Source organism: Podarcis muralis, chromosome 15, assembly GCF_964188315.1.
Source record: "Podarcis muralis chromosome 15, rPodMur119.hap1.1, whole genome shotgun sequence".
NCBI lineage: Eukaryota > Metazoa > Chordata > Lepidosauria > Squamata > Lacertidae > Podarcis > Podarcis muralis.
In genome coordinates, this window is record NC_135669.1 from 11803615 (window position 1) to 11827603 (window position 23989).

General features: G+C 45.8%; 1 protein-coding gene across 10 annotated transcripts in view; it reads right to left on the reverse strand.

Moving 5' to 3' along the window:
* Window positions 1-23989, reverse strand: part of PKNOX2 (PBX/knotted 1 homeobox 2) — a 432230-nt gene that overhangs the window by 193307 nt on the left and 214934 nt on the right. The window contains exon 5 of one of the 10 annotated variants that reach the window (XM_077919656.1): window positions 12020-12190. The exons of the other annotated variants lie outside the window; for them this stretch is intronic. The gene's annotated coding sequence lies outside the window, so the exon portion shown is untranslated. The remainder of the gene's footprint in view (window positions 1-12019; window positions 12191-23989) is intronic. 10 annotated transcript variants of the gene reach the window in all.

A 23989-nucleotide genomic window follows, 5' to 3' on the forward strand; every position in this document is an offset into this window, starting at 1 on the left:
ATGTTTTCTAGGCAGGAGTCTGAGCAGTTCTGCCTTTGCCCTGCTATTTTCCTCTGGTAAACCTGCTCTTTAGCGCTATATTCGACAAAAGGGCAATCAGTGGAAAATCCTATCACCATTTGTTCCTATTCAGCGCTATCCTTCAAAATTCACACTTCTCCTGATTTTGCAGCGCAGTTCTCAAACAAAGCAATGTGTACAAAAATGCATATATTAGGGAGGAGTGTGCATAAAAATTTACATATGAATGGAAAGTAACATACAGAAATGGATTGTATATGGGAATTCTGTTTGCAAACATGCGTAGTTTAGTCAAGACTGCTGATAAAAATAGGTTTATTAGGAGAAAATGAAACTAAAATGCTGGTGAATTTTCCAGGGGATTTCAAATTGCTGCAGAAATGTGGAGAACTGAATTTAAGACTTGAAAACTGAGAAACCGGGGAAACTGAAATGGGCAGCTCGTTCCATCCCTACCCTAAGCTCACACTTGAGGATCACTGGTCAAGTTCGCTCCCTCCAGATCTCCCACCACTGATAACTTCATTGCACCTCTTTTGATGCTCCATTCATCCACCTCAGTAATAGCTTGATTTAAAAGTAAAGAGGTTGCTGGTTCTCTTTCTTTAAATATACAGTATTAGAAAGCCGTCCATGGCTGCATGGAGTTCCTGTCTTTCTACCATACAGTGGTACCTCTGGTTACGTACTTAATTTGTTCTGGAGGTCCGTTCTTAACCTGAAACTGTTCTTAACCTGAAGCACCACTTTAGCTAATGGGGCCGCCTGCCGCCGCCGCGCGATTTCTGTTCTCATCCTGAAGCAAAGTTCTTAACCCGAGCTAATATTTCAGGGTTAGCGAAGTCTGTAACCTGAAGCGTATGTAACCTGAAGCATCTGCAACCCGAGGTACAACAGTGGTACCTCGGGTTAAGTACTTAATTTGTTCTGGAGGTCCGTTCTTAACCCGAAACGGTTCTTAACCTGAAGCACCACTTTAGCTAATGGGGCCTCCTGCTGCCGCCGTGGCACTGGAGCATTATTTCTGTTCTCATCCTGAAGCAAAGGTACTATTTCTGGGTTAGCGGAGTCTATAACCTGAAGCATATGTAACCTGAAGCATATGTAACCCGAGGTACCACTGTACACAGAAGGAGCTGAGGACAACACCTCCTGGCCCCACCTCTGATGGCATATACCCCACCACCTATACCCCCAATGACCCCATTCCCACCCAGATCTACCCCTTTGACCTCAATGCTTTCAGCAAAGGACCCCATCTTCTCTCTCTCGTGTGGTTGAGAGCCATGTGCAATTGGGAGCAAGTGGCAGGTGCTATAGGGACCACTTGTGGCATGGAGTACCTATGAGCATTGTGGATATTCTCACCACCTCTTCCTTCCCAGTCCTTTCTTTGCATTACTGTGTGAATTTTACAGCCAAGGAACTTTCTCAAGCTTTCCCCTTCAATGTAATCGGGAAGTCATTTATTCCTCCATAACATTTGCTTGAAGGAACGTTAGAGCTGAATTATAGCTAGGACCATTATCGCACAATAACTGTCTGGGAAATGTTAATGCCTGGATCATGCAGAATGCCATATTACAGTTTTTATGGTGGACATAACATTTTTATGAACTTTTTCGCGGGTAAGACCACCATTTACTATGGAGAAGAGCACCAACCATGGGTTCATTAGCTTGGGCATAAACTTCACGAGAGCCTTGGGGCACCTTGCTGGAGACCTCCCAAAAGCACCGAAGACCTCCCCATCCTTTGTTTTCCAAGTGTGACAAACATACATGTCAAGGCTGGTGAGGGGGGATTGCCAAAGAATACATGATAACATAGAAAGCTACACTGACTTGCAGATGGTATCAGACCTGGGGACATTCCCAGTTCTACTTGGAGATGCCAGGGACGGAACGTGGGACCATTAGCATGCAAGATGGATGCTCTACCGTTGAGCTTTGACTCTTCCCAGGGAGATATATCTACAGCTCCCATGTCTGTAGATGCAACAGAGACCAAATATCTGCTTTTATGTCACAGCTGTTATACTGCAAGCTCCATTGCTGTAGCAACCTGACTTTGCAAGGAACGGAAAGGGTACTATAAGGAAGGACACTTAAAATATCTCTGAAACAGCCACCATCTTCTGCTGAACTTTGGGGTCTCCCTCCAGAGAAGTCTGGATGATTATTTTAAAGTGCTTCTCATTCCGCTCTGCAAAAAACTCTTTCGAAGTAGCCATATTTTATACAGACTTTCATAAAAAAAAGTCTAATAAAGATGGTGTTTAGTATTTTATATCCTCGCACAAAAATAATGATCTTGGATCTTTGCTCCCCAATGCAGAGATGTTTTAAATGGGTTTATGTCTCTCACCTCTGGAATAATTCTTTCCTTTTTTAAAAAAGAAAGGCTGAATTTATGGCTTTGTTCTTTATCTGCCCCCAGCTTCCATTAAGTGTCATAACTATTCCATTATAGGCAAGCGGGGTCTTCTTACTTGCACCTGCAAGTGGGGGTTACATCATTTCATTATTCTTCTAGACAGAGTGCTGCTTAACCCCTGACATTGCTAGTAAAATCTGGAAGCCTAACATCAGTTTACCGTAGTTAGGGCTGACAAGTGTCAGTGCAACACACCCAGGGGTGGAGGGAAAAGGCAGCAGAAATGACCCGGCGGCTCCCTCTAGATGGGCAAAATTACTTTTAGAATATTCACAGTGACATTAGACAATACAGCCACACATTTCCATGTCACGCCTCTCACCGCCGAGCACAGCACAAGTGCAAAAGTTAACGACAGAAAATGCCACGTGGAAAGCGATGTGTTGCCATTTGCAAGCCCAGCTCCCGATTTCAGCTTTAGAAACCAACTAAGACATTATCAAAAGAGAGGGCATAGAACTAATTCGACCGTGCAGGAAAAGCATGGAGGACCGTCTTGGTAGAAGAAGAAGAGTTTGGATTTGATATCCCGCTTTATCACTACCCGAAGGAGTCTCAAAGCGGCTAACATTCTCCTTTCCCTTCCTCCCCCACAACAAACACTCTGTGAGGTGAGTGGGGCTGAGAGACTTCAGAGAAGTGTGACTGGCCCAAGGTCACCCAGCAGCTGCATGTGGAGGAGCGGAGACGCGAACCCGGTTCACCAGATTACGAGTCTATCACTCTTAACCACTACACCACACTGGTAGAGTTCAGACTGTAAGGGAGTGGGAGGAAATGCACGCCTGAACACACCAGCCATGTGAAAAACTCCCTGTACATAGAAGGCTAGCATGTGGGGGTGATTTTCAACCTCCTCCATGGGCTATTCATCTTCAGGGAGGTTCATGGTATGTGTGGGTCTCAGACACATAATATATGACCTGCAGTCTGGACTGTGATAGTTTCAGAAAGGATTGGACCACTTGTTTTTCTGCACGATAGAGCTGGCTTTTACAGATAAGAACATGAGAAGAGGGCTACTGGATCAGGCCAGTGATTCATCTAGTCCAGGTTCTAGTTCTCAATGTCCAATCAGAAGCCTATGGGACACCTGAAAGTAGGACCAAGGTGCAACACTACTCCCCCCATGGACAGATTATGAAGTATCCAAAGCTTGTTGACTATACACAGACATAGTGTCGATTCACAGTTGTTGTTGTTATTATCATCTTCAAGGTTGTGTTGTGAGGATAAGCTAAGTAGCTGAATGCAGCTTTTGGAGGTGTATGGAATTTTCGAGCATTCCTGCCAATCCCCTCCAGGTTTTAGTTTGTGGGTGTGCGTGTTGGATAGGGAAGCTTGAAAGACACCAAACAGGGCTTGAACAGAAAACTGTGCTGCCTGAAGCACAGCAGCAAACACTGTCCCTCTCCTCCAAAGTCCAAGTGCCCAGCAGGTCCAGAAGAAGACATTTTGCTGCCCAAGGCAATGGACAAGATGACTGTCCTCCCTTCTCTAATGATAGCTGGAACGCACTTGGACACTGGCAATGGGACAGAGCAGAAGGATATGTTAGGTGATGTGGGGTAGACTGTGTGGGGCAGACAGCTATTTCCTCCAGCACCTCACCACTGCCCCTCAGTGCCCAGTGTCTAAGGCTTCCTATTGCGGAGAGTTGGGTCTGGTCCCTTGTACCCAAGGCTAGCCAATATTTTTCAGCATCTAAGGCATAAAATCACACAAGTGCCCATCTAACTCTTTGTCATTATAAATATGGTTATCTATGGGGCCCTTGCTTGTGGTGCCACAGGTGCTGGAGGTTAGTTCCATGTACAGATGGGCGAATTTGTCAATTTTGGATTCTCTCAGTTTAGCCTTTCCCCAAACTTAAGCAGTTCATTCCTGTACATTTCCACATCAGTTTTGGATTATCATTTTTAAGACTTCATGGAAATTCATCAGTATCTTAGTGCATATTTCTCCTGATATACATTTTTTTTTGTATGTAATTTTGCCCAATACACACATTTTGTACACAGCATTTCCCCCTCAATATAGTGCATGCTATTTTCACTAATATATGCATTTTTATGCAAATGATAACCAAGTATATGCATTTTTGTAAAACTTGCTTGGCTGGAAAACTGCACTGTGAAATTTTGAGAAGTGCAAATTTTGAAAGATGTATGTGTTGGGGACAATGTGGATTTGGTAGGTTTGTATTTAAATGTAAATTGATTCGAATTTCTCCCCCATTCTTCCCAACAGTTGACTTCCCTCTTTTGAGCAATTGCATTTTGGAGAGAGACAGAAGCCCTGTTGGGGCACTCACTTCCCTCAGGAGATGACAGTCACCTAAACATACCTGTCAACCGTCCCTTATTTTGCGGGAAACTCCCTTATCCCAGCACCGTGTCCCCCTGCTGTTCCTTATTGATGATGTCCCTTAAATTTCCCGGATTTCATGCTCACCCAGCTTGGGAGGGAAGCAGCGGCTCGGGGTCCTCTACTGCGAGAGAGAGCGTGCGCTGGCACTGTCGTCCTGGTGCAAGGAGTTCCATCGGCCCTTCCCCGGCCGGGGGGGAGGGTGAGAGACTCTCGCCCACACCGCCCACGAGCCTGGAAGTGGTGGTGGCAGCTGAGGAGGCGGCCTGAGAGAGGAGGAAGACGAGGGGATGGGGAGGGACGCAGAAGGGCGGTGCTTCAGTGGCTGCGGCGGCGCCGCAACCGCCTCATGCCGGATTGACAGCACCTGTCAATCCTACCAATGTATGTAACTCTTTACAACAGCAAAATCTCTTATTTGGGCTGCTGATCCCTTATTTTCGAGGCTGCTGGTCCCTTATTTTCAAATCTGTAAGTTGACAGCTATTTCACCTAAAGTTGGGACATACTAACAAGCCACTCCTCTACAGCATGCCACGTCCCATTTTTACCACCACCCACAAATTTATCAATCAAATTCCTCCCCTCCCTTGCAGAGCCATAGCTAGGTGATCTTGCGCCCCTGGCAGAACCATCCGATTGTGCCCCCATAGCCAGGGACAAATTGGCTCTTCTTTCTGCCTCTCTTCCAACCCCCCTTCCCCCCTTGCACCCATTCAATTCTTCACACACTTCACCTTGCAATGAATTCTTTTCTGTAACGAATTCTGATTCAAGGAAGCCACAACAGAGAGAGGACACCAAGATGGGGAAGGCTGACCTAGATGATGGTATACAGTCATACCTCTTGTTACGTTCAGTTCAGGTTACGTCTTTTCAGGTTGCGTCCCGCGGCGACCCAGAAGTACCAGAAAGGGTTACTTCTGGGTTTCGCCGCTCGTGCATGCACAGACACTCAAAATGATGTCACACGCATGTGCAGAAGCGGTGAATCGCAACCTGTGCACGCGCAGATGCAAGTTGCATTCTGCTCATGTTGCGAATGGGGCTCTGGAACAGATCCTGTTCGCAACAAGAGGTACCACTGTATAGGCGTCTCTCCACTTACGCATGGGTTACGTTCCGGGCCCCTGCCTGCATAAGTGAAATCACATAACCCCCAGTTAATGGGCATTGGCATTCAAATAGTGTGTGCACGCGCCATCTCGATTATACAGGGCGGTGTTTACCTGACCCCCCCATATATTTTATTGACATTGGCACCCTTGAAGGAGGGTGTGCAAGAGGAGAGAGAGAGAAAAGTGACTCCAGAGTATGCAGGCTTTGAAGTTGTCGACTCCCCCCCCCCAGCGCCCGGAGAGGCAGTGAGGTGGGCTGGGCAGTGTCAGGGGCTGAGGCTGGTGGACCTTCCCAGACCTGACCCCAAGCGAGATCTGGGAGAGGCAGAGCTAGAGCCTCACAGCCAAATGGTATGGGGCACTGGGGCACGTGCAGGCTCCTCCGCCAGGCTGCCAGGAGAGCCAAGGAGGAAGGCGGGCACCTGGGAGGGCCAAGGGGGGCAGCCAGGAGCAGCTGCCACCTAGTGCGCCCTCTTCCCTGCCCTGCTTGGCTGTGGGCAGGAAGTGCTGGCTGGACAGGGCAAACAGCGGAGGGTCTCGACAGCCGATTTTGCGCCCCCCTGCCTGTGCCCCTGGCAGGGGCCCAGCGCACCACCCCAGTTATAGCCCTGCTCCCCTGTCCCCGATTCCATGGTGGCTCGGACTAGACCTTTCAGTGCAATGGCACCTGACTTGTGGAACACACCTCAACCCACTGAAGTCAGACAGGTCTCAATATTGTAACCGTTGCATCAGATGCTTCGAAACTCTTACAATGGTGCCTCTACGTATGAACACAATCCGTTTCGGGGTGCCGTTTGCACCCTGAAAAGTCCATAAGTAGAGCGCCGCTACTGTGTGTGCACGAAGCATGCAGATTGCTTCTGCGTGTGCTGCGAACCCGGAAGTAAACACTTCTGGGTTTGCCACGTTTGTAACCTGAAAAGCCACAATGTGAAGCAAACATAACACGAGGTATGACTGTATTGTGATTTTTTTACAGGCTTTCCCAAAACAATGGCTTGATTTCGCTGAATTCGCTGGAGAATTGCTCTACCTGTTTTGATGCAGTTGATTGTCATTGCATGATATTTTGTAAAGTTTAGAGGTTTACAAATATTCCAAATAAATACCCCTCCCAAAAATACAATAATAAGTTGATTCACTAGCAATTTCCTGCCCTTTCCTGACACCCCAAGGGGTTTTAGGTGGATGCCTCACTCTCCCCCGTAATAGGGATTGCCTAAAGGGTTTTCGAGGCAAGACCTCACAAAGCACCATGTTAACACAAGCAAGAGCTATGGTTGGAAACCTGTAACCATCCAAGTTCTGGACTGAAGGGTAATAACTCTGCCTTTGCTGGTCACACCAAAGCCACTTCGGTGCTGGCAAGGAGGTGGGGTTGTGGGCTTCACGCCCCTCAGCCCCCGCGATAACAAGGGAATCCCCGTCCACCTCATACCCTGGGCCAGCCAATCGGCTGGCTCCGGGGGGTGGGGCCTCGGCTATTTAACCCGGCTGCAGCCGACAAGGTTTTCCCTCCCATCCCACCCTTTAGGCTAGGTTCCCTGACGTTGCTATGAGCTACGGTTGGTCGCTGTCAAGGGGCCTGGTGGGGGTACAGTCCTATTGTTATGCAAATGAAGGGGGAAGGAGCGCCATCACCTTCCCCCAAACAAGGGTAGTCTGGTAAAGGATTACGGGGGGCGTAGTCTTGTCCTAAGCCTAAGGAGGTGTGGGCCCATGGCACGCCCCCACGCGGTGACACCGGGGGCAGGTCCTAGTTGATGTGCCTCAGCAGGACTCCTCCCACTGGTGATTAACCCTTCCGGCTTTTAGCCGGTTAGTAGTTAGGACCAATGCCTAAGGCCAATACCGCTCGATTCCTGTAATCAATAAAGTTGTGGCCTAATTTGACCCATTAACCTGAATTCTTGTGTCCTGTGTCTTTATTTCTTTGGGGGGAGGCAGGAACTAGCCACACAACGAGGCATTTTTGGCATGGGCTCTGCAGCAACCTCACTTGCTTGACTGGAAGAAGGAATGCTGTAGGTTTTGGAGACAGGGAGCCTTAGCCTTTGCCGAGTTTGTCAGGTAGAGAAATCAGCCCCTGCGTTATGTCTTCATTTGCTGAACTGAAATCCACTAAGTCCTTAAAATGAAGATGTATTGCTGAAGCATTTTACACTAGACATTTGTTATTTCCCTAAAGAAAGTGAATGACGCTGCACCTGCTCCTAAGCAGCTCAGGACCTGTTCTCCTCCCTCCCGCTGCAAGCAGACTGCTTTTCAGACTCCCTCTCTGATACTAAAGAGATGCTGTAAAAAGAGAGAGACTCTTTTCCTTGGGACCACTTCCATATGCTTCGCTTCAGTTTTAAACTGCATGTTAATTGTTCTGAATTAACAGCTCCAGCTGGAAAAAGCAAACAAGCAATTTGCAAACCTTAAGATAACACCCAACTTGTCTGATGTGATTTAAGTTCCAGGGGAAAGCTACCCTTCTTGGGTGGGTGGAGTTCAAACACCGTCAGGGTTTTTCTAGGCCTTTTAGACCTGGAAGATATCCTCAGACATGAAAACGTGAGAAAGGGAGATAAATTAGAAGAAATCACACAATCTCATCAGCACACAAACTCTTAAGGGTCTCATAAGAGCACAAGTCCTGCTAGATCAGATTGGCCTCTTGCCTCCCACAGTAGCCACCGAGAAGAACACAAGGAGGACATGAACTTTAGGAAGAGCCTTCTTGTATCAGGCCAAAGGCTCATCTTGTACCAAGATGGCCAACCAACGCCTATAGGAAGCCTGCAAGCAGGACATGAATGCAACAGCATGAGGGGTTCAAATCCTGATTAAATAAAGAACCATGTGTGACGTTAACATATGAGAGTGCTGGAGGTGAAATAGTTAAACAGGTTACCCAATCAGAACCCAGGGGGGTGGAGTCAGAGGGACTATAAAACCAGCTCTAGGAGGGGCGAAGGAGGGAGTTTGTTGGGATTTGGGTGGTTGGTTGGAGTGGGAGTGAATTGGGATAGAGTCTGTGGGTAGGTTGAGTTAGTGTAGCGAAATAAGCTGAGTCAGGAATAGTTAGGGGCTAGGCAGACAAGTAAATATCTGAGAGGTGGTTTAGTGAGTGAGAGCAGGTAGCGGAAGTTATAGGTCTGGAGAGGCACCCCACGAATGTAATTGGCCGATACCGTTTATGAAACCACACGCTTGTTAAACTGCAATAAATAAACAGAAGTTTATGTTCCAATTTAACCCTGACTAGACTCAGTATTGCACCAGGTAGGGCCTGGGTGGTGGCAGCGAGAAATAAAGTGGTGGCACAGGGATCAATAGACGGTGAAACGTCCGGGGACCCTGTGTGATCGCCACACCATGGTTAGCCATAACCATGGCTAAGACCATGGTTAGCCACAAACATGGTTAGGGTTGGTGCTGACACACAACTCTTAAGCACAATTAATGCAAGAGGGGAAATTAACTCTGGGAAGGCAGCACAGCTGGGTAGAGGATGTGCACCTCCAATTTGGTGTTTTTGTTGTTGTTGCTGCTGTATGCTGCAACAGGACATTAATGCAGGAATAGTGCACTGGTGTTAGATTTATACTGGAACACCCACACATTATCTGGAGGAGCACCCATGCACTAAAGTGCAATAAAAGTGGGGCAAACGCCCACCTCCCCTGGAACATCTGTGGTATAAAAAGTTACAGGATTTCAGCAGGAAGTCACAGGACATGCATTTATTGGAAATTAGACCGCCCCAAGATGTTTGCGGAAGCAAACATTATTGAAGGTGGGGTTCTGCACTACCACTCCAACTCCTTCTTGATGACAAATCATCACGAATGCACAATGAAGAGGCCTTATGTCTTAACAAGCTCCCAGAAACCCAGAGAAATTAGGCACCTCTGCTCTGCAAATCTGATACAGAGCAGCAGCTCCCTTACCTTATAGGAGTACAGTGGTACCTCGGGTTACATACGCTTCAGGTTACAGACTCCACTAACCGAGAAATAGTACCTCGGGTTAAGAACTTTGCTGCAGGATGAGAACAGAAATTGTGCTCCGGTGGTGCGGCAGCAGCAGGAGGCCCCATTAGCTAAAGTAGTGCTTCAGGTTAAGAACAGTTTCAGGTTAAGAACGGACCTCTGGAACGAATTAAGTACTTAACCTGAGGTACCACTCTACCTGTTTGCGCTCACTTAAGACAGGAATGGGGAAACTGTGGTCCTCTAGATATTGCTTGACTGCAACCTTCAGCCCCAGCCTGAATTCCCAAGGGTCACAGATGGTGTCCAGCAACATCAGGAGAGCCTCAACTTTTCCATCCCTGACTTTGGCTGCAATTCTAATCTCACTTACCTGGGAGCAAACCCTACAAAAATTTAACAGGACTTACTTCTGGGTAGACACAGCTAGGAGTACACCGCAAAACTGGTAGCACTAAACCTGAAACTTCTTACTCCCCAAGGAAATGGGAAGAATAGTATATGATCTCATTCAGGGCCAGATTTAGGTTTGATGAGGCCCTAAGCTACTGAAGGTAATGCAGCCCTTTATATGTCCAGCTGTCCTTTGTCAACAACAAATTGTCGCTGTTTTTTGTGTTGAATATATGCTATATGGTAATTTATGCACCAAACAGGTATCTAAAGCCATTTGCACATAACAAAATAACCAGTCCATGCAGAATGTAAGCACCCTATACATAGAAATGAGCATACCAGTAATATTTTAGGGAGCAGGCTAGCAGGTGGGGCCCATGACTTACATCATAGGAGCCTACACTACACGAAACACTGTTGCTGTATGTAGGTTTTATTTGATTTGTTTTTATCTTATATTTTGGAAATGTACATCCAGGCTTTTTTTTCCCCTTTAATTTTTTTGGGGCCCCCAAGAGAGTGGGGCCCTAAGCTATAGCTTTTTGAGCTTATTTGCAAATCTGACACTGATCTCATTACAGATGAAAAGTTGTCTATAAACAGTAACTGGAATTCCTTCCCACAGTAGATAGGAATGGGCACCACCAGCCTGGATGGTTTTAGAAGGGGATTAGCCAGATTTATGGGGGATAAGGCTACCAGTGGCTACTGGCCACAATGCCTATGTTCTGCTGCTGCTGCTGCAGCAGCAAATAATAATAATAATAATAATAATAATAATAATAATAATAATAATAATAATAATTTATTATTGGCTGGGTTTCCCCAGACACTCTGGGCGGCTTCCAACATAACGTTAAAATATTAAACATTAAAAGCTTCCCTAAACAGGGCCGCCTTCAGATGTCTTCTAAAAGTCTGGCAGTTGTTCTTCTCTTTGACATCTGATGGGAGGGCGTTCCACAGGGCGGGCGCCACTACCACGACGGCCCTCTGCCTGGTTCCCTGTAACTTGGCTTCTCGCAGGGAGCGAACCGCCAGAAGGCCCTTGGCGCTGGACCTCAGTGTCCGGACCGAACTATGGGAGTGGAGACGCTCCTTCAGGTATACTGGGCGGAGGCTGTTTAGGGCTTTAAAGGTCAGCACCAACACTTTGAATTGTGCTTGGAAGTGTACTGGGAGCCAGTGTAGGTCTTTCAAGACTGGTGTTATGTGGTCTCGGCGGCCGCTCCCAGTCTCCAGTCTAGCTGCGGGCTTTTTGCAGGCATCTGGTTGGCCAGTGTGAGAACAGGATGCTGAAGGACCAATGGCCTGTTCCAGCCAGCTCTTCTTATGCTGTACCTTTCGGAAGCTTTAAAGGCCACAAATAACCTGGCTGAAATTCAGGCGCAAATCTATCCGAAGCAGCAGATTCCTCAGCATGCCCTGTGGCACAGACTAATCCCCCTCAGTGGAGAATTACAAGGACTTCGTTTTTCGGAAGATATCAGCAATCAGATATCTTATCTAATGCCACCTCAATTATTCAAATAATCCCAGCTTCTAAACTTGGGCACTGTTTAGGGAAAGTGGGTCCCTATTAAGTTGCAGCCATTTCCCCATCACGTCCAGCGTTCTGAACTTCACGTCTGATTACAAAATTTGCATTCAATTTAATTTTTTCCCCATCTGGAGTAAATGAATAATCTGAGTACCTACCTCAGCCTTAATTACATTTGTTAAATTAAGAACTGGAATATGAGGAATTTAAATGCAGGCAGTTCTGCAGCCAGACAAATGACAGACTCGGCCAGCATCAGTGCCTGCCTATGTCTTCTGTTCCAATTTCTTCCCCATCTCTCTATAAGCCATGCATCAAAAAAATTACAACTGAAAAACAAAACAAAAAAAAATCCTTTATAAATGATGGAACAATAGATGATCTTTTGACATTTTTCAGCGCTGCTTGAAAGAGAATGCGATAAAACGTAATAAATTCATATACTTCCGCCTGTTTCTTGGCTTTGGCGGCTAGAATTTCCATCTCTTTATGCAGGATTCCTGGGGTGCAGAAATCCTTGATAATGCCAAACAATTCAACACTTTATTTTCTCTTTGCTCTGCACAACACAAAATATAGACCTCAAGCTGCCAGCTGCTGGAAGTGAAACCAGATGCCATATTACTTTTGCACGTGGAAAAATCCTTGAAGCTCAGGGGTGATAAGAGAACCCAGGACACACAACACACACACACACACACACACACACAAATGGGGGGGGGGAGGAGAGAGAGAGATTGGCACTTCTGTCCTGGGCCCTGGATCTCCTAATCCTTCCCCCTTTACAAAACTTGATTTTTTAATTTTAATTTTATTTTTTTAAAAGCTTTGAGATGTATCCAACTAAACAAGTGCTTTGGACCCCACGTTCCCCCTTTGCACCCCTTAAATATGTTATGGGTCTCCCTCCAAAGCAGATGGGGGGGGGACAGGGTACATGGAGAGAGGAGAGGGAGGTACCTCGCATGGTGCAGCCCAAAGTGCTTGAGCTAGAGGAATTGTTTTGTTGGATACTGCCCTTTGCTTACACAGCTGCTGAACGCAGTGCTGGTGAGACCCCAGCCAACCCACCTTTTTAATCTGACCAGAGGCCTGAATTTACATCTATCCCAGTGGTGGGGAACCTCCAGCCCACAGGCCTCATAAGTTTGGCCCACCAGGCTTTTCGAACCACAACCACCTTTCAGACATGGCAAAGTTCAAGCCTAAAACTAAATTAGGGTCGGCAAAAAGCGAAAATCCGGACAGAAATGTTGTTGAGTGTTTTTTGGCAGTTGTCGAGCTTATATAGGCTTGTGTAAGCCTCTGGCTATTAGGTTCCTGGTAAGTTCCACAGTGCATGGCGCTGTGGGTTAAACCACAGAGCCTAGGACTTGCCGATCAGAAGGTTGGCAGTTCGAATCCCCATGATGGGGTGAGCTCCCGTTGCTCGCTCCCTGCTCCTGCCAACCTAGCAGTTCGAAAGCACGTCAAAGTGCAAGTAGATAAATAGGTACCACACTGGTGGGAAGGTAAATGGCGTTTCCGTGCACTGCTCTGGTTCGCCAGAAGCAGCTTAGTCATGCTGGTCACATGACCCGGAAGCTGTACGCTGGCTCCCTCGGCCAATAAAGCGAGATGAGCGCCGCAACCCCAGAGTCGGCCATGACTAGACCTAATGGTCAGGGGTCCCTTTACCTTTAAGTTGCCTTATATCCTTCTTTTTTTTTTTTTTTTTTTTTTTAATATTTTATTAAGGATTTTCTTGTTTTACAGAAGTGTAGTGCCTCATATATATTTTTCCCCATGTAACATTTTTACAAATCCGTTTCATTTGTTGAGGCATTAGGGGGAGAAGAAAATAAAAATAAAAATAAAAAAAAGGAGAGAAAAGAGAAAGGGGGGTGGAGAGAGGGAAGATGGATAAGGGTGGGATTGGGTGGCGGTGTTTCTATTATGTTTAAAGAATAAACACACCACAATCTTGTGTAAAGTATATAAAAATAGTTTACTCGCATTCTGTTCACAGTTGGATCCCAGGAGGCAGATTTAGTTATAAAGTATGTACATGCAGATCTATAGCATATGGGGATAATCCCAGTGTCCTCTGTTGACTGCAAACCAACAGAGCATTTCTAGCTAAAAGGCTGCTCCAACGACAGAGGAAGTCAAAGAGGAAGAGTGTGCAGTATGCCTTGTCCTTTTGTGGACAGGTAAGGTCACGCCCACCTCTAGTCACATGCAAAGGAAGTATGTCCCAGCCAGAAGGAAACAGGAAGTTTTTGACTGGCTGGACCAAACATTCCCCCACATGTCCACTCTAGGAAAACAAGGAATGTTGTACTTGACTGAAGAAGAAGTTTGGATTTGATATCCCGCTTTATCACTACCCGAAGGAGTCTCAAAGCGGCTAACATTCTCCTTTCCCTTCCTCCCCCATAACAAACACTCTGTGAGGTGAGTGAGGCTGAGAGACTTCAGAGAAGTGGGACTAGCCCAAGGTCACCCAGCAACTGTGGAGGCGAGGAGGAGGAGGAGAGGAGGCGCAAATCCGGTTCACCAGATTACGAGTCTACCGCTCTTAACCATTACCCCACACTGGCTCTCTTATGTATCACATCCCTCCAGACGTTGCTGGACTACAGCTCCCATAAGCCCTGACCATTGGCCCTGATGCCTGGGGCTGATGGGAGTCGGAGTCCAACAAAATCTGGAAGGTACCACATTAGCCACCCTGGTTTACAAAGAATATAAAAGAGTGGACCATTCCAATGGCGTGCTTTCAAGGGTGCAAAGGCAGAGTGAAAGCAGGAAGCTCAGAATATTTCTTTCTTCCATGAATGCCATGGTCTGTCTATGAACATACTGTGCTCATTTTTTTCTCTCCCCTTTTCGAAGAGCATGGAATTTGATTTATTGTCAGGGAAAAAAGAACCTGAGAAACAAGCAAGTGGACACATCCAGCATTTAGATTTACAGCCCAACACTCCCATCTGCACCAACAGTAAATCGCCTCTATTGGTACATGGATTCTGGCAGAAAGAACGAAACCTGCCGCGTCGTAATCACCTGCATCAGGCTGGAGGAGCCTGTCATTATAACTTCAATCCCCCAGTCCTCCTGATTTACATGTATAAATAATCCTACTCACTGACATTCACCCTAGAGACTAATAATAGATTTTCTGTGGGAGCAGACTCAGAAAACATAAAATAAGAATGACACACACAGCAAGCTAGGGTAAGGAGACGGTGACAAAAGCCCAGGAGCAGCCCAGAGGGATGCGGAGGAATAAATGAATGGGCAACAGCATACATGCTCAGCACATACAGCCCATATGCAACATTTATTGGTCGTTTCAGCTGTGCTGGACACTTGCACCCAGGGAGAAAGTCCTCTTTAAGTGGCAAGTGATGGTGTTAAGGCTGGTATGCTAAGATGGTGGAGGATCCAACTCAGTTTTACCTATGAATAGACTCACTGAAATTCATGGACATAACTTGATTCATTTTCAACGAGTCTGCTCTCAGTAGCAGACCCTCAAGTGTCCTTATTTTCCAGGGAAAGTCCCGGATTTACAGAAGCCGTCCCAGTTTCTGATTTGATCTTGGAATGTCCCCCCTTTCCCCTATTTTCATTGGAGAAATGTTGGAGGGTATGGTAGGACATCCCTATTTTCATCGGAGAAATGTTCGAGCGTATGGAATAGAACATCCCTGTTTTCACTGGAGAAATGTTGGAGGGGATGTCTCTGTTTACATTGGAGAAATGTTGGAGGGTATGGAATAGGATGCCCCTATTTTCATCGGAGAAATGTTGGTGGGTTATGGAGTTACGACTAGTATTGGCTGCAACCTATGGAAACTATTCTGTGGGTCTGAAACAGAGATCAGAGAAAGTCAACTTTTCCTTCCAGATGATTCAGTAATATGTTATCAACATGGTTTTCCTGGCACAAGTTATGTGCTTCCCCATTTGCTGAGAGTTTGTGATGATAGGGAAGATGGATCTAGAGGTTCAGAAAGGAATCAAATGCAAACATGGTTCAAACATGGAACTTCATTCATCACTGGGAGACTCTGCTCCTGGGACTTTCTGGCAGGAGAAATGAATTCACGGGATGCTATTCTGCCAAGTTCTGCTCAGATGGCATAAGGTGCAACCTGCTCCAGGTTGTCTGGAAATAGTCTTTTCATAATAGTCCTTTTGGGCACCCAGGAGCCAAGGGCTCTTAACTGCAAGGTGTAACAATCAAACAACAACCCAGCAGAGAATAAGAAGCACTTTCTGTGCTTGCCTGAGAGGAAGCAGCAGCTGAGAGCGTAAAAGCTCTTCCAGGGGCTGCTGAGGCCAGAACTAGGAACCTTCTGGTGTGCAGGAGCCTCATGTAGTGAGCTATCAGAAATGCAGCCTGGAGCATCTACACAGGCAGCTGAGTACTCTCAGGCTTTGGAAAGGCCTTCCATTGGGCCCTCCTGGATGCAAAGTGTGAGCAAAATCACTTACAGTGGTACCTCAGGTTACAGACGCTTCAGGTTACATACGCTTCAGGTTACAGACTCCGCTAACCCAGAAATAGTACCTTGGGTTAAGAACTTTGCTTCAGGATGAGAACAGAAATCGTGCGGTGGTGGCGCAGCGGCAGCGGGAGGCCCCATTAGCTAAAGTGGACCTCAGGTTAAGAACAGTTTCAGGTTAAGAACGGACCTCCGGAACGAATTAAGTTCTTAACCCGAGGTACCACTGTATATAACACAGACACAGTCTCTGATAACACAAAAAAGTCCTGATAACACTTTGCCGAACAAACTGAACAAAAACAGTGTCTCCTTTGGGGAGAAAAGAAAAGAGAGGTTTTATCTTTCAGTTCAGGCCTTGCACTGAGAAGGAAGACATGCAACCAAATATACAGAGGGAAGTTCCCTCAGAACTACATTGCCAATCAGAACGTGTGGTGTGCTACTTCACTGAAGATCATGACGCTTGGCCTGGTTGCTAAGCAACACTTCCATCTTTCCCCCTCTTGGCTAGTTGATGCTCACACTAAACAGAATTAACCCTTAATTTGCAAACTGGATGATCCTTGCTATTGTACTTGCAAGGTAAAACACCTCCTGTTTGGGTTGGGATCTTGTCTGGGCAACAAGGTATTTTGGGCTGTCTTGTACTTCTTCTGTAGGTTCCTCAGCACCAAATCCCTGTCTCGGTTCTTGGATCACCTCTGGAAGCTGTCTGAGGAGAGTATCTGTCTCCTCTCTTGAGAATCCTTGGAGATCTGGGGTTATCTCTACAAGGGCTCTAAGTATTCTTAGTTGTGGCCTTATGAAAACTGATGCTGGCCTAAGAAGAAGAAGGAGAATCAACTGATGTGGGTGTTCATGATGTTTCAGAGCAATTTTTTCTCCCTCATACAGTCAAGGGATGTATCTTCAAATATCAACCCACACACTGACTGGCCTTATCTTTTCTGTTTTCTGAGACACCCTTTCCTTAAAGAGTAATCCCCATCACCACTGCTCCAATAATGCTGGTACATTTCCAAATTTGGAAGCGCTCATCTCCTGAAGCTTAAAATCTTTCTGAAGTTCCATTAAAACTTTTTAATGCAAAAAAATTGGAACAAATTTTGCCTGCTGAGTGAGACCCAAGCTTCACGAGGTTCCTTTCTGTTTTGTTGTGGATTAACAGTTATTCTGCCAGCGGATAAATCGTCATGTTTTAGCAATGAGGTCCCTAGTGAGCCTGTTTAAAAATTAATTAGCAGTACGCAACAACATATTTGCAATGAATAGTAATTTTTTTTTCTATGATCCCCTTTACCCAATCACCATTCTTCCAAATCATCGTTAGTATTTCCAGGGCCTGTATATATTTCTGCAAGGAAGCACCACAATGGTTCCTCTGTACATTAATGGTTGAGAACGTTGGATCAGCACAGTACAGCTGGTTACTACTCTGACCTCCTAAGAGAGTGTGCAGATCATTTCAATAAGACAACTGGTACAATTTATGGCTAACGTGACATTAGCTCTGATCAAGCTTGCTGCATAAAATGATAACTAAACAAAAAACAGTAGGGAAGGCAGAGAAGAGGGAAGCTGTTTCCCAAACTATTCAACTTCTCTGCGGTTATCTGGTGAAAGGGACAAGACCAGAACCCTATTCAGATGACTGGCTCACAAGGTACAGTGGTGCCCCGCAAGACAAATGCCTCGCAAGACGGAAAACTCGCTAGACGAAAGGGTTTTCTGTTTTTTGAGTCGTTCCGCAAGACGAATTTCCCTATGGGCTTGCTTCGCAAGACGAAACGTCTTGCGAGTTCTTGCGAGTTTCTTTCCTTTTTCTTAAAGCCGCTAAGCCGTTAATAGCCGCTAAGCCGCTAATAGCCGCTAAGCCGCTAATAGCCATGCTTCGCAAGACGAAAAAACCGCAAGACGAAGAGACTCGCGGAACGGATTAATTTCGTCTTACGAGGCACCACTGTATATCAACATTCTAGTGGAAATGGGCCAACTAGCCAGGCCCCTGATACCAAATACTCTGACTTGGCCTACCTGCTGACATTAATACGCAGAGTACAAAAGCTGCATGTACAGCTGTACCCATGAAATCATCCGGACGAAGCGGAACCCTGATCACATACCCTCCAACATCTCTCAGATGAAAATAGGGATATAATCATAATAATTTTATTATTTATACCCCGCCCATCTGACTGAGTTGCCCCAGCCACTCTGGGCGGCTTCCGACATATATTTTAAAAATAATAAAACATTAAACAACTTCGTTAGATAGGCCTGCCATCAGATGTCTTCTAAAGGTTGTATGGTTACTTATTGCCTTGGCTCAGGAATTGCATAAGTCGATGCCCTCTAACATGATGAAAATAAGACGTCCTACCATACCCTCCAACATTTCTGTGATGTAAATATGGACATCCAAAGGAAAAGTGGTACATTCCAGGATCAAATCAGAAAGGAACGACTTCTGTAAATCCAGGACAGACCCTGGAAAATAAGGACACTTGGAGGGGCTGTTCAAATAAGGGCTTCCTTTTTGCAGATGTTCATGTGTCGGAAGCATGGTGAGACAGAGTGGGCAATCTGCTAGCTGATGTAGTCCCATTTATGTGCTGGTAGAATGTATGAATAGAGCTCTGATCACAGTTGCTTGTAGTCTAGTCAATTGCACTCTTAGAGGAGAAAGTTCAAGGCCTTTAGGAATACCTCCCCATTCAAGAAAAACAAACACCATTACCTGTACTGATGGATAAGTGTTTAATGGTTATTGTATTCATAAAAGTGTTTAATGGTTATTGTATTCATAAAAACCAATACAATTGGGCTACTCTCGAATGTAGTTTCTTTGGACCTCTTGTAGGGTGGACTAAACTCGGCTCCAATTTTATGAAATATCCTATTATCCTGGAGACTATTAAAGCACCTATAAAAATTTGGATGAATATAAATAAAAATAATAAGGATGACCCCTATCAGAATGAGAAATTAACAATATGGGCCAACCCAAAATTAAAAATTGGAAATCAAGTAATAATTTGGCAAAATTGGATGAAAAAAGATATTTTGACATTGAATCAATTAATTGATGAAAATTACAAATTTGTGGAATATAAGACTTTGCAAGTAAAATATGGATTAACCAGTGAAACGCAATGGCAATACATCTAATTGAAACATACGTTGGAAAGGCAGTTTGGCCCTGACCCTATAGCAGCATCAGAAACACCCATGCTGCTACAAGATTTAATCACACCAGCATGATTTGATCACAATTAAAATCTGATGTCTGTCTCAGCAGTTCTGTTCATACATTCTGATGACTAGTCTAGGTTACATCCTAAGTTACATCCTAAACACTAAGGTAGCCTATAAAACTAGTTTTGATGGGAAAACCTGTAAAGAAATTAAAAACTGAACACATCAAAGCTATATAATACAGGCTTCAAGTTTCTAAAAAGTGATCCATATAAAACTTAAGTAAATCAAAACTTGATTTTGGAAATGACTCCTCTGCATTTATATCTTTCCAATGTACCCATTGGATATGCACAGCACATATTTTATTACTCTGTGTGCAAAATAAGGCAGAGCATAAATCCAAACAAAATAAAGCTTTGCTAAGGAGATCATTGTGGTCCTCATTTTGCTCTGCTCTACTGAACCTGTTCCATGGGGCAATCGGTTAGATCCAACTGCTTCCTGCCTTCCTTTGTGTCAACTCACATCAGGCCTGTCAAAACACAGGATCAGGCCAACTGAGGCATGAATCAGGTTTGCAGTGCCAGGCCTGTAGAGTCATCTGGAGTGCCAGAGGATAGGGGCCCAATGATGCAATACAAGCTACCGCATGGGTAGGAACGCAGGATGGATTTATTTATTTCACAAAATGTTCATCCTGCTTGACTGTGGATTGGGGCCTCTCCACCTCCCCACCCTTCAAGGACTCTACAAGACAGCAAGATGGGCCTTAACTTGATTACCGTATTTTTCGCTCCATAAGATGCACTTTTTCCCTCCTAAAAAGTAAGGGGAAATGTGTATGTGTCTTATGGAGCGAATGCAGGCAGGAGGCTCTGCTCAGCGCTCCCTTTAAAGAGCCACGTGGAGCGTGTGTGTGGCTCTTGGGGGCTTTTCCCCGAGGAGGGAGAAGGGCAGTGACGAGCTGCAAGTGCCTGCAAGTGTCGCACACATGCTCCACGCGGCTCGTGAAAGGGAGCGCTGAGCAGACCCTGGGATGCATACAGGCTCTGCTCAGCACTCCCTTTAAAGAATTTTTTTTTTCTTGCATTCCCCCTCTAAAAACTAGGTGCGTTTTATGGTCAGGTGCGTCTTATAGCCAGGTGCGTCTTATGGGGTGAAAAATACGGTAAATTACAGGCATAAATAACTGTTGCTTCTAACCAAATCATAACATAGATTTATTTCCTGCCCTACTCCAAGGAGCTTGGAGGGCTGCACATGATTTTTGCACACATCCCACAGCCGCCGCCAATTTCCCATTTTGTGGTGCAGATTAGGCTGAGGAAAAGGGTGAACATATGAAGCTGCCTTCTACTGAGTATGACAATTGAATTATCTAACTGAGGGGAAATGGCTCTTCAAGGTTTCAGCAAGTAGCCTTTCCTACCAGGGGCGCTGACTTGGGCCCTAGACTGCGGGTGCTCAGTGGCATGATGTGACGTGACGTCATGATGTCACGTCACACATCCTGCATGCTGCTTGGCCTCTGCCCACTGCCGTCGCTCTCTGGCACCATGGAGGAGTTGGGGTCTCTGCCTCTGTCGCAGGACCTCTGTTGAGGCCTGCTGCAGCCGCACCCCGGGGGCCACACTGGGCCCCAACAGAGGCCCTGCGGTGGAGGCGGAGGCCCTGGCCCAGTCTTCACTGTAGCTCTGGAGAGTCGGCATTAAGGCAGTGGCGGTGCAGGCTGGGAAAATTTTGTGGGTGCCCAGAAAACTGGAGTTGGTGCCAGTGTTTTCCACTCCTATTTTGGAGGTGCCATGGACACTGGCAAACCAGCCAACAGTGGTACCTCAGGTTAAGTACTTAATTCATTCCGGAGGTCCATTCTTAACCTGAAACTGTTCTTAACCTGAAGCACCACTTTAGCTCATGGGGCCTCCTGCTGCGGCCGCCACGCCAGAGCACGATTTCTGTTCTCATCCTGAAGCAATGTTCTTAACCCGAGGTACTATTTCTGGGTTAGCGGAGTCTGTAACCTGAAGCGTATGTAACCTGAAGCGTCTGTAACCCGAGGTACCACTGTACTTACATCTTTAGCATCCGCCCTTGCCCGCTTTTGGATTGGAATCTCAACGGAGGAACTCGGTAGCAGAATTAAGCGCTTACCAAAAATGTCCATTTAACTCCCAACACCAGTATTTAAAGCCGTTTCGTTTTTAAAAAAGAAAAGAAAATCTCTTGCTGCTGCTGGCAAGAACATATGACCACAACTAGCTTACACATTCTAGTAGCAACTAAATCCATCAAAGTGTCGGGTGTTAGCTAAGAAGGACAATGAGGTGAAAGGAAAAACATTTCCTACTCAGTAACATTCACGTAGGTGAAATGGATGGCGGAGAATTCTTGGGGACATCTGGAAAGCATTAATTTTATGGTATGTTTCATATCACAGGCAGGTACTTTGAACTGAAAGCTGGTAGCAATCCTGCGTCCCCCCCTGGGTGGGCTGCAGTTCGCTCTTTCAATCTACACTGCATCAACATGATAAAGGGGTTAGGGACATGGCAATGACATATTCCAAACACAGCTTTCTGCCTCTGGGGAGAGGAGTAAAAAAAACAAAACACAAACAAATTACAAACAGCAGCAGTAAACAAAAAGAAAGTATTTAAGCCTTTCAGATTCTTCCCTCTCCACTGTGCGCATCACACCATTAACAGTTCCATCAGAAATTGTAAATGACTTGGATAAATTAAAGGGCTTAGCAGCTGCTAAGAGCAAAGCCACTGAAGATTCGTTTGTTTTGTGAATAAGTCAGTAAGGAATTCAAAGTGTATCTATAAGAACACAAGACCCACCTTCTTTGTGCAGTCTTCTGTGTATCTTCTGTTTCTGATATTGGCCCACAAGCAGGACATGAAATCTAACAACCCTCACGTGATCTCTGCTCCCCCAAGCAGAATCTGAGGTCTCCATTGAGAGGTCATGGCTAAACAGTTATTGGATACAGGCTCTTTGGGGCTGGCGCAAGACATTTTGCTGTTTGGAGTGAAGTGCAAGATGGCGTCCTCCTCCACTCCACATATGGAAGCCAACTGGGCCGGCAGCTAAATCATACTTTGGTCACATCGACCACATATGCTTATAGCACTTTTCACGCCACAGTCACAGCTTCCCCCAATAAATCCTGGGAACTGTACTTTGGTAAGAGTACTGTGAATCGTAACTCTGTGAGGGGTCTCCTAACAATGCTCGGCACCCTAAACAACCTACAGTTCCCAGGATTCTTTGGAAGATGCCTGGCTGCTAAAGAGGTATACATGGGCATCAGGGGCTGGACTGAGGAGGAATGGTGGGAGCCACCGCCCCCTTCTCCTGAACCTTCCCAAGGGCAGAAGGACAGTATTGATTTAGAACAGTGGTTTGAAGAGGGGAATAGTCCAGAGGGGAGAAGCTGGGAAATACTGGGCGAGGAACAGCTAGAAGAGGGCACACCAGGAGAGACACAGCTGGCAGATTCAGTGTCCGTGGACAGCATTCCTGACCCCCCCCCCCCCCACCTAGGACTAGATGGGCTCTGAGAGTGATAGACCAGAAAGCGCATAGGCAACAAGCTCAGGTTACCTGATGTAGGAGTGACGTAGATCAAGGGGAACAGAGGGGGTAAACCTTAACAGGGAGCAACACCATTTTTAGAGGGATATGCATTCCTTTGTCCCTCGCTGTGATTATTAAAGAAACTCTGGTAAGAACACTCTTTTTGTTTGATCTTCTTAATCACTGCCACCGGGGGAGGGATCTGATTCCCCGAAGTCTGACAGTGGGTTTCAAATGTATGTATACCTTCAGTGTTGGCAGTGGGGCAACTCCTCCAGCCCACCTAGGAGCAGGACACTAGCTTGAGAGAGGTAGTGAAGGTTGCTGCCACACAGAGTTCTGTTCTACAGATCCAGCACCTGCCAACTAAGGCAGCTGTCACACTATGTCTAACGGAAGGGCTATCCGAGGCCTGTCCCTCCCTATAAGTTTGTTTCTTTTTCTTTCAAAATCATCTATGCTAGTGGTCATTCATGCATACTCAAATACATAAATAAATCCCTTTTAAATATGTATGCAAAACAACCAATTCATTAACACTTATGATTGATAAGGATATATTTAAGTTATTACAGCTTAAATTTAACCTCAAAATATAATGTAAAATAATACAAACAAGACGGGAGAGGCATACGTACACATAAATCAGTTTGAGTGTCTATGTCTTTGTCATAGGCAGGAAAAGGTGGGTGTTTCATTATGAAGAAGAAATTTTGTGCACATATGTACATATAAATGTAAATATAAAAAAATAAAATAAAAAGGAAGAAATCTGGTCGACTTCCCTGCGACCTAGGAGTCTCACAGAGCAATTTCATTCATGTCTACTTAGAAGTAAGTCCCACTGAG